This window comes from Lycorma delicatula, chromosome 8 (genome assembly GCF_047948215.1).
Source record: "Lycorma delicatula isolate Av1 chromosome 8, ASM4794821v1, whole genome shotgun sequence".
NCBI classification, from domain to species: Eukaryota; Metazoa; Arthropoda; class Insecta; order Hemiptera; family Fulgoridae; genus Lycorma; species Lycorma delicatula.
The window spans coordinates 47,498,135-47,510,406 of record NC_134462.1 but is presented as its reverse complement, the minus strand read 5'-3'; the positions used below and the strand labels follow the sequence as shown (position 1 = coordinate 47,510,406).

Genomic DNA, 12,272 nt, shown 5'->3' with positions numbered 1-12,272 from the left:
TTCGATTCTTACGATTCTTATGAATTTTTTTTTTTAGAATTAAGTACTTACGGAGGTCAGGGGATATAACTTTTGTTTAAGTGTACAACATTTTTTGTCATTCTGAATTTTTTCTATACAACTGGGTACATTTAAATTTAGTTATTCGCAAGGTTACCATCAATTACTCACGTATATTTTACTCGTAAATCATTGGTTCATTTTTTTATCCAATTTCTTTCATTTTAGAGTTAAGTAACAAGTTCTTTATTAAGTGCCCTAACCCTAATACTTATGGAAAACCTGTTATGAGATAAAAGACACTCCCGAAAAAAGATGTGAAACAATATACTTAAAAACAATCAACATGCTCTTTTAAGCATACTGCCTGGCAAATGTGAGCAGTGATTTATGTTCCCATTTACTTCTCACTGAGCCGAATCCTGTTGCATTTCAGTATTCTAAACGTATCTTAATGCTAGTAATATTAAATCTAATTTCATATGTGCTTACGTGCGTAATAAAGATAGGATAAAATCTACTATTTAACCTACACGTTTTCCATTTCAAAGTAATGCTTTATGCACTCGTTTTAGTAAAAGAAAAAATATCAACTAATTGAACATTCTTTCTTTATCTTACAAAAATTTTAATTAATTATTACAACTTTGTTGTTTCGTTCTTCTTTGTAGATAGGTATTGTCAAAATTTATTTCGCAACTATCAGCTTGGTAAGGGATTATAAATAGAGTTTGATAATATATTCATTCATGAAATTTGACAACGTAGTTTCCTTATAAACTTATTTAACTTCAATAAATAATATATATTATGTTAATTTAGTCCAGAGACACGATATTTTGTCTCTTTAATGGAAACAGTCATCTCAATTTAAATTTTGGTATGAAACTGAAATATCTAGACAAGGAAGTTTTTATAGACTGTATATGTGACAACATATCAAAAATATTTTGAGCATGTCGAATAGTTTTTCATTTAAATTTTTCTCCGTACTACAGTAGTTACTTTTACCCTCTAAACTTTGATAACCAGTTATGTTAATGATATTTTTTCTAATTTTTAATAATATATTGTTTTAATGACTATAATATCAAATATAAATGGAGTTTTTTTTTTTAAGAATAATAATTCACGATTGTTTTGTTAATAATTGTTTTTGAATGGATAGATAGATAAACCGAAATGGAAAAGGTTGGAAATTATCTTTTGTATGTAAACAATATCCATGTATATAAATCTTAAAATTGTATAACAAAAAAAAAATTATTATATAAATACACTATGTTTCAGACCGCCCGCATTGCACCCCCTACAGGTTATAACCAACCCTTCTATATAGCATAGACTCACGCACATTTAGAAACCATCACGTATCATACAGACTACCCACTATATTCCATCCGTAACTACAGTGTGAGAAAAAAATATTCTATGTAATATGAAGCGGTTTATTCTCTTATCATAAGGATCAAATTTTTTTTTACATCCAGACATAACTTAGTGTCCTCCACTATTTACGAAGAGTCTTCTTTTCCGTAAGAAGAAAAAACTAGCTTAATCAATCTAGTTTTATTATGAAGAAATAAGAACAGTGTAATGCTTAAATTTTATCTAACTTAAATAAAAAAGTTAATCCATACAGTATAATAACTGTCCGGAAGCCTTTTTTTTATTATCAGTGAAACTACTTTTATTTATTAAATAATTCATAGCTTTTTATCAATCTGTCGTAAACTTAGATAGACTTACTGTAAATTTATTTTTTATAGTTCTTAAAGCACTTAAAAAAGCTGACAATACAGTTGTAGGTCTTTCCCGTCATGCAGCTTTTTTCTGATGTACGGCTTACACACACTATTTAAAATATTTATTTAATTTAAATATAATATGTTTTCTTTATTTAATTCAATGATTCTATTTCATTAGCGCAAGTGTGGCGGTATTTAAATAATTTTTTACACTTTAAATATTATTCATTTATTTAATTCTACCGCTCACCTGTGACGTTACAACAAAGCAGACGACTACAGCAGTTCAAATTCTACTAAAGATTTGAATACTACATCGTGGATACCGGTGTAATTTGGTGGTTGGGTTTCAATTAACCACACATCTCAGGAATGGTCAAACTGAGAATGTACAAGACTACACTGCATTTACACTCATACATATCATTCTCATTTATCCTCAGAAGTAATATCTTACGGTGGTTCCGGAGGCTAAACAGAAAAAATAAAGAGAAAGACCACTACAGCAGCTGTAAATCAGTGCTACACTAGCACTCCTTGTGGTGGGAGATGGTACTAATGACGCAGTATACCCATAGCCACTTTGGTGCATATTTTGGGGTGGGGTGCGATTTTTCAAAAAATGTTTATTGGAAATATTATTTTTTAATTGTTCACAAATGTGCCTAAGAAAAAAATGCCAAAATGCTCTACAGCCTCACTCCCTTGACCAATTAAGTTGAAAATTTAATGGCATCAATGCCTCATATCTTGAAATAATCTGACTAAGTTTGGTCGAAATGAATCGTGTAGTTCTCTAAGGTGATTTAGTGTGCGATACCTAACACAATACTTTCCCTTCTATAGATCTGCTATAGCGCAATTAATAATTAATATTGAATATCCAAAAATGAGCTCGGTCATTTTCAACACATTTCTTGGCATGCTTCTGTATTGCTATTGTTGCTCTTTTTAGTTCTTCAGGACTTAAGTTGCTAAGCCGCATCCATAATGCAGACAACATTGATTAAAAGAGATAAATTGTAATGTATTATTTCCATTTTATGCACGAAATGTAATTCTCGTTGGCACAGCAGCATTGTCAGATTTGCTCTTTTTATAAAACGTTTGTATTTGTCTCAAAAAAATTCTTAAGCATCATTTTATGTTTTTGTTATTTATTTTTATTTTTTTTTTTGATGAATGATGAATTTAATTTATTAATTTATCACCATAGAAACGTTTAAAACTTGTACATGGAATATGGATGTGAAAATTTTCAGCGTATGAAAAATGCTATGCCTGACCGTGATTCGAACCGAGGACACCGGAGTTGTCTTCGAATTTCATAAAAATAATAAAGCAAAAGAAGTTACTTCATTCGCTTTGTTTATTTCGATTTGTGTCCTTTTTACGTTTTACGAATGGACGATGTAAACGTAATTATTTTAACTAGACATAAAAGTTTACATAAACAAATATTAATAATTCGTATAACTTTAGAAGTAAAAATATTTATCCGTTCCATCTTGACAAAAATAAATTTTTAGAGTCTGTAAGATTAATCAACATGTTTAACGAAACTTCAAGAATCACTTAAACTAGGTATAATGTTTGCTGTTTCTTAGTTTAGTAATCGGCCCCCGTTGAATCGAAAATTGAATTTTCGCATCGCATTTTCGACAAAAAAAAGGAAATGTTTGGAAAATCTAAACTACACTCTTTTGGTAAAGCTTTTTTTATACACGTTTAGTATCGTATTTATCAAAACCTTTCAAGAGATTAAAAGTAATACTAATAGAATGCAATACAATTTTCATAGAATCTTGTGAAATTTTGAATGGGAATTCCTTCCGTCTTTAGGGAAATTTTTTTTTATGATTTACATGCTATGGATGGAATTTTATTAAACGATTTCATGGGGAAAAAATAAAATAAAATTTAAAACAATTTTCAAACTTTTTCTTTTTAATTTCTACTGAGGAAAGTATCAGAAAGGACATTGGAGTGTTCAGCTTTTAATTTATATTTAAAAACTGCTCACTGAAATGACATATTCATTTACTAAATCGCTGATACATATATCAACACATAGATTTTTTTTTAATGAGTTTTTAAATTTCCATTTTTATTTATTTATTTTTTTAAAATTAATTTTAGATTTTGATCACGAACATCTGTTGTAATGCTGTTAATTGAACAGTGTACCTTAAAATTATTAAAATTATATCTATACAGAATTCATTAATCGTATCTAATTAAAAGAATTACTAATTTAATTTACTCCTATTGTATTCTATAACACACACACACACACACACACAAACACACACAAACATATACACACGCAAACAATTGATTACATTTAGATTTTATCTTGGTTCGTTAAATAAACTTCTAATTTCCAAGCTAACATATGGCGCTAACCCTTCATTCTTTTATAGCAGATGGATGGGACACGTTGGAATAATAAACAAATGAACCGAAAAAGGTGAGGGTCGTAGAAGGAGGAGAATAGAAACTGAAAAGATTGAATAAGGGGAAGGATAAAAGATTCCCCTGTTAGACTTGTTAGTCTTTCTTTCTTTCTTCATTTGCCGCTTCTAAGGTTACCCGTCTGGCTGGCGTTGTCTCATTAGATGTACTATCCATTGAATGCTAATCAAAGATCACGCTTTCAGGTGAATTGGTGACTCGCTAAATCTTGATCTTTCTCTTTCTCCTCCAGTTGATATTACCTAGTTGTTACAAATAATTATTCACAATTTATATTCTTACTTTATAAATTATGATCTTATATATTGATAAGAATTTACAACTTGACAAACACATCGTATTTCAATTCAGACTAATTGTTATGCAGTATATAAATATGTAAGTTTTTGTTTTAATTCATTTATTAAATTTAATTTATTTTCTGTCAAGTATTCGCTTAAAAATTATTTTTTTTTTTTTCTATTCTATGGAGTTTTTTTTATAAAAATTAATGCATTGTTGGGAAAAACATATCAAGACTGCCAAAGAAACTTTATTAGAAAGTGTAGATTAATTGTACAACATACTGAGTGATTCAGAATAAAAGGGAAATATTTTGGGAACTGATTCTAGAGCTTGAAATAAAGAAAGGATTTTAAACAAATATATATCCGAAAATATTTTGTTATAGTTGCGTCTACCGAAAAATTTCGCTCAAATTTCAGTTTTTTAAGGCGTTATATGAGGATAAACTTGATATTTTCTTATGTATTTTGACCTGAAAAATGAAATAAAACGAATCCCAGAACTGTATCACTCGTAGTTCTCGTGAGATTCAACGTAAAACAGAAACAGAAAATTTCGGAGATAAAAAACTAGATAGGTTTGAAGTACAATTATTTTGTTAAAATAACTAATAAATACGTAAATTTTGTTACGAAAACTGGTAGAGAAAATTTAATTCTGAGAAAATTTATTTTATAAAGGCTGTAAAAAATTTTTAAAAAATGTATTATTAAGAAAAGAAACGGAACAAAATTTAACAGAAAAATGTTACAAATTTGTAAAAATTAAAAACAGCTATTTTTAGTACAATAAATTTAAACCTTTGAAAAATTAGGTTGGGAACACTAGATATAGGTTTCGAAATTAATTTAAATACTATTAATTTTTGTTATAAAATTGTGATTACCTGTTAATAATAAACGTTAGGCGGTTTAGTTGTTTTTTATCTAATTTTGATTGTTTAATTAATTTTGAGAATCAAGTTATGTACTGGTTTTTGCGTTTGTTATGCTTAAATTTTTTTTAACCTCCAGGACAACCGTTAGGCATTGCTTTAGAGGATGAGATTAATGATTTGTAGCGTTTGTGAAAATGCCATTCCTGACCGGGATTCGAACCGGGGTCCTCCGGATGAAAGCGGAAACGTTACCACTCGCGCCACGGAGGCCGGCGTTATACTTTAAACTGTACCTAGTTTTCTATTTTAATCTGAATTTTAATTTTTCCAATTGAATCTGAATTTTAAAAATGAAGTGTAGTGTTTATTTAGTGTCCCGGGAGATTTTGGCCAAACTTAAGAACCGATTTAGGATTAACATTAAAAAAAATTCATATTTATACATTCCTTATCTTCATTCACTAATTGAATTAAAAGTGATTAATAATAATTTCTATTATTTTTAAGGATTTAAACGGGGACAAAAGTGTCAGACTGAATGCTTTTTGCAATCCAATTAAACTATATCAGCCTTTTCTCAGCTGTTTATTAATTGATTTGGTCAAATGACCTGTCATTTATTTCACAATAAAAAACGTAAAATTTTATTTAATGAAAAATAGTTCAATAGAATTAATAATTGTAAAATTATTTATGATTAAAAATTTAAATGGACACCGTTTTAGAATTTGTAAAGGTAAAATTTTCAAATTTATTTTCTATAAAATGTTTTTGGTATATGTTTACAAATTTTCATTAAAATATATTTTTGTGTTGTAGTACAAATCCGCATATTAAACTGCTTTACTTCTATTATTGCTATAGCTTAGTTACATAACATTTATAATTATATACTTCTATTGTATTAGTTCCATAATATTTATAATTATGAAAGCTTTATAATGTAAAAATGATGCGTACTTAGTAAATGTATATTTGGTATAAGAAGATATTCTCGGGACCTTCATAACCCATTTTATTTATTAACACAATTAAAAACGTGTATATATATATATATATATATTTTATTTGATATTTCAGGTCAAAACCCATAAGAGATCTGAAAATTTTACCCCTTAATTGACGTCCTATAAATTTCATACAACCTCATTTCACCGGAGTAGCTGAAATCCAAGCGAAATCTTTCACCAGGACAATATATAGGATTTATAGGACTTTCACTAGGATATATATATATATATATAATATATCCTAAAATGTTTTCGTATTTTATATATATTATTATTATTATTATTATACAGCTGTTTCAATCTTTTACAAGATGTAGCCTCTTCAAGTCTAGTTCGACACAGGTAAGCCTTCAACAGTTTTCGCCATACCCGTCTGTCCTGTGCTGTCCTCTGTCAGTTGGTTCCAGCCACCCTTCTAATGCCTCTGTCCCATCGGTCTGGTGGCCTGCCTCTTGGCCTTTGTCGCTCTCTTGGACTCCACTCAAGGACCGCCTTTGTCCACCTTCCATCACATCTTCTCGCGGTGTGCCCTGCCCATTACCATTTCAGAGTTTTCACTGTTTCCATTATGTAATACACTCGTAATGCCTCTTATGTCTTCCGCTCTTTTCCGGTCCCTCCTTGTATAGTCTAGCATTGACCTTTCCATGCCTCTTTGTGCTGTCCTAAACTTTCCTTTCACGAACTCATTTAAAGTCCAGGTCTCGCATCCGTAACTGAATACTGGAAGAACACACTGATCAAACACGGTCTTTTTCAAGACTACTGGCATGTTAGATTTGAACACTGTCTTCCACTGAATGTCTTCCAAATGATTTCCAGCCGATCCTGATTCTCCGAAAAATGTCAGGTCTGGTGTCCCCTCTGGTGTTTATTAGCTGCCCCAGGTATTCTTTCACATTCTCTAGGATGTTGTCGTCAACTACTATCTCTCCTGCAGCAGCCCATCTGTTGTACATTACTTTTGTTTTGGTCAAATTCATTTTCAGACCCACTTCTCCACATTTCTGCAAGATCCTCGATAAGCGATTGCAGTTCATCAACATTCTTAGCCAAAAGTACAATATCATCTGCAAACCTTCATAACATATATGTATGTCCTAAAATGTTTCGTTTGCGCGAGTTACGGCTAACGAAAGATTTCGCATGGATTTCAGCTACCCCGGTGAAATGAGGTTGCACTTAAATTTTAATTAAGGTGTAAAAATTTCAGATCTCTTATGGGTTTGACCTGAAATATCAAAATATATTCCAGAATCGTATATGCAGTGGTTTTTGACCAATCTGGGTTAAAAACCAATAAATTGGATAAAAACCCCTGTTTTTTATGTTTGACGTACAATAACTTTGTTAAATGAATAATAAACACATAAAAAAGAAAAGTTAGAAAATAATGAATTTTATTTAAACGGTACACTGGATCAATGTGCATTATACGTACCAGTTTATAATAAGAATGAAACTTGTTTTGTTTAAGTGTCCTCCAAACCATCGAATGCGAAATTCCGGTCCTCTTAGAAAGACTGGTGTACTGACTCCTGGATTGTGCTAAACTGAATCTTTAATAATTTCATCTATAACAGCTTCGTGTTGTACAGATTTTTCGTAGCTGGTACAAATTCTAGATAGTGAACCTATTTCCCGAAGGTTGAGAAAAGTTACGCCAATTGCTTTGGGATGTGGATCCTGGGATTCGGAAAACCTGTTTCATATTCTACTGCAGCAGCTGCAGCAATACCATTACACACATCCAAAATGCATACCATATGCATTTACCTCTGTTGTAAATAAATACGGCATTGCTTCAAGGCAAACCAACCACGATTAAACTAAAATTCACAGAAAACCTTGGCTAACGACAGCGCAGTTGATAGTACCCGATATACTTATGTACCTTACAGAATGATTTAAACACTAATACAGTATTATTGCGCATTGTTGATCAGTTGATATTTTATTGCCAACTTTGAAATAATAATTTTTAAAATAATTTATTGTATTTCTGTCATTAATAAAAAAATATTATCTAAGTAATTTTTATTTGTTTTTATTTTACAAATGTGTAATTTCCATTTTTTTTAAATGATTTATTCACAGCAATTTTTAATTGTAAATTTTATTCTTACAAATTTTTCACACCATAAATGAATCGCAAATGTGCAGTATGTACTGTTTCTGAATAAAAATTTGAATTTCTTTAACTTTATTTTTATTCAACTTATCTTACCCCATTTTTTCAGAATTACAAGTTATATGTTTAAAAGTTTTATGCGTTTATTACCCATTTAACAAAGTTATTGTACGTCAAACCCAAAAACAGGGGTTTTTACCCAATTTATTGGTTTCCAAACCAGATTTCTTCAAAACTACCGCAGATACGGTTCTGGGACCTATTTTATTTAATTTTTTTGGTTAAAAACCATATAAAAGATTACTAATTCTGCCCCTTAATTAATGTTCTAAAAATTTCACTACGACCTCGTTTCAGCGGGGTAGCTGAAATCCGAGCGAAATCTTTCACTAGTCGTAACCGGCAAACGAAGCACTTTAGGACATATGTTTATATGAACTTCTCCCATTGTTTCGAGTGTAATAAGGTATGAAAGTCCCGCAGAAATTCGCAGAACTTAATTATTATATCCGTTTTTATTTTGTAAATCAATTTATTTATGAAATTAATTTAAAGTATTACTTCTTTCATCCAATGGAGGAAAATCAAATCTTAAAATTTTCCAATGTTTGAGTGGTAAGTATTTCTCTTTGGATCTGCTTTGTATACACCCACTTCTATAAGTGTAACTAAGTATATTTTAAATTCGACAAAGTTCTAGAATCAACTGATTAACCGTTACTTCTGTAAATCTGCCTTGTCACAGGTTTCAAAAATTATATTTTTTTATTACTGACTTTTTGTAATTCTATTTTTAAATTATTCTGCCTTAACAAAATCCGTAAATCACGAATTATTTACCGATTTCAGAATTTTTCAATTTCAGAATTATAAATCCATGGAAGAAAATTTTAATCTGAACTTAAATTTCTAAATTACATCAGTACTATAAAACACTCCATTTGTAAAAAGTTAAATTTTTTTGGATCAATTATTGTATTTTAATGTGGGTTTTAGAACAATATAAAATAAATTTATTAGAACCGTTCAGTAATAATTAAAACAATAAAATTGTGTTTTTTACTTCCTTGTACGAAGTAAAGACAGTATTGCGATCGCGAAAAATTTCGGTTTCAGATTTCAACGGAAATATCCATTTCGACCATCCCTGAATCCATTTTGACTAGTTTCCGCGTGACGTACGTATGTACGTACGTCATAACTCAAAAACCATTAGACGTAGGATGTTGATATTTTGGATTTAGGACTGTTGTAACATCTAGTTGTGCACCTCCCCTTTTGATTTTAATCGACTGAACCAAAAGTGTCCAAAAAGGCCCAAAATGAAAACAAAATTGGATTTTAGACTTTGCCAACTGCAGTAATAAACCCTCTTTGAGAGCTTTTCAATGATATATCATAAGTTGAACTTATTTTCATTGGTTCCAGAGTTATAGCCAGAAAAAGTTTTAATTAATGAAATCTTAGAATCTTAGAAGGAGAACGCACTTCGGTTTGAATTAGACAAACTCCTTTTTTATCTCCTTTTTTTAACAGTTTTTTTTTTTTATTATATTGATTTATTAATAATTATTAACCTCTAATTGTAAAAAAATATATACAATAAATAATAATAATAATAAAAAATAATATGAAAAAATATCAGAAGTTATTAATGAAATAAAATGTTATGTTTTTTCATTTTAAAAAATGTGTTTATGTAATTTAATAACCGTAAAAGGAAGTCATGTGGTGTCTACATATTTTTTTTTGTTTAAAATTTTTAATATTAAACATTTTTATCCGTATTTATACATAATAATTATATTACCCGTATTTTATTAGAAAATGCTGAAGTCTCATGTTGGCACGTCATATTTTTTCCCGTTTTTTTTTCCTTTAACCTTCTTTATCGTTTGAGAGTATGAGCTATTCAAGCTTATTAAATTTGCTATTATTAACGACACTTTTATTATAGTTACTGCATGCATATCACCACTCTTAATTCTAACCTTTATTTTCTTATTCTTTATGTACATGACACATGATACTAGTTTTATGTACATCCTGCGTGCTTACTCATCCATTACTCTTTAAATTATTCAGTATATTTTTTTATAATTTAATATGACACGATGGATACAGACAACAAACAATTTATGTGCGGTTAGTGTAATATGTATATCACTTCAGTTTTGTTCTTTTATTTAATATGTTCTCATTTAATATTTTCTTTTATATATGTATATGAACATCCAGTCTCGCAAAATACTCTCATTGTTATTCTTTGAAAGTATTGCTATGAAGTTTTTATTTATTTTTTATTACTTTTTTACGTGAAAGTAACCGCTTTCCATAGACATAAGCACATAAGCTAACATCCGATGATTTCATACATACTGTGTACTATATTTTCCAAATAGCACGATATCATCTTCCATTTATTTTATTTGCTGAGCAGTTGAAATTAATTTTTTTTTTTAGTGTACAGTTCCACCACAGTGTTGTTACTGCCAGTTTTGATAGTTATTGGAAGTAACTGAGTAATCATTTTGTTACCATAATTCCACCAATATGAATCAACAATCATCTTAATATTCCCGTCAAAAGAAGTTTTCTATCTATCTTAAAAAAACAGGAGTGAATATTGTCGTGCTATTTTGATAATTTATTACATAAACGATGTACGATGTACATAAACGATGGGAACACGATAACTGCCGTAATTTTGCGCCAATCACTTTCAAATTGATACATAAAATATAACAACCCAAAATCTCGTTCGAGTTCGAGAATGGGCAAAATCGGATCATGGGGTGGAAATGGGTAGGGGGGCTTTTTCGAAAAAACAAAAATCGCTATAATTTTCTTAAGTAAAATATCGAATTCGTTTAAGTTCCTAGTATTCTTCAAAAATCAAAATCAATTTTGATGAATTTTTGAATGAATTTTGATTTTGACAAAAATCGCTATAATTTTCTTAAGTAAAATATCGAATTCGTTTTCGTTCCTAGTATTCTTTAGATAAGGGTCTAAAACTTATCTAAGTAAATATTTTTGATATAATCAACCATTGGCCAAAGGGATGGAAAAAATGGGGTTTCGTAGACAAAAATCATCATACCTCCCTTAATAAGCACATTATCGAATTGGTTTAAAGTGGTCGTTATTCCTCTAAATATTACCTAGAACGATTTTCTGAAACAATTTTTGATATGACAAACACTTACGGCAAGGGATGACAAAAATGTTACTGGAATTGTAAGAAGATCGTGCTGAACATGTGAAACTTTTTTTCACATGCAACCATTGTCGTATTAAGTAAACTTTAGTTTTAAGTAAGTTTTTCTTAACTTAAAGGTGGAAATCTTTTTTATCCCCTACTTAGCACAGGTAAACTCTACCTCCGCCTTCCGGCGTGCCGAAAGAGATTTTTTATTTTCTTATAGAATATAATTAGAAATACTTGTATTTCTTTAATTACTTAATGTGACCATTTTTTTTTTTTTCATATTCTTTCATACTTATATCGCATAACGTAAAATATTTTTTTCTTTCTTTTTCTCCAAGTCTACGTTTAAGAACTATATATTTTAATAATTTTGATTCTGCAAAGTAAACGTTTTCTGCTCAGTTTATAATAAAATAGAAATATTTAAACGTATCAAAATATTTTTAACTGCGCCTAATATCTTTCATTGTGATTAGTTAGATTTATTTTTCTATTGTTAATAGTAGCGTTACACTTTACTTCCAAAGTAACTAAT

At 29.6% G+C, this 12,272-nt stretch overlaps 1 protein-coding gene across 2 annotated transcripts in view; it reads left to right on the top strand.

Annotated features, from left to right (window-relative positions):
• Positions 1-12,272, top strand: part of LanB2 (laminin subunit gamma-1) — a 771,247-nt gene that overhangs the window by 668,910 nt on the left and 90,065 nt on the right. The window lies entirely within an intron of this gene.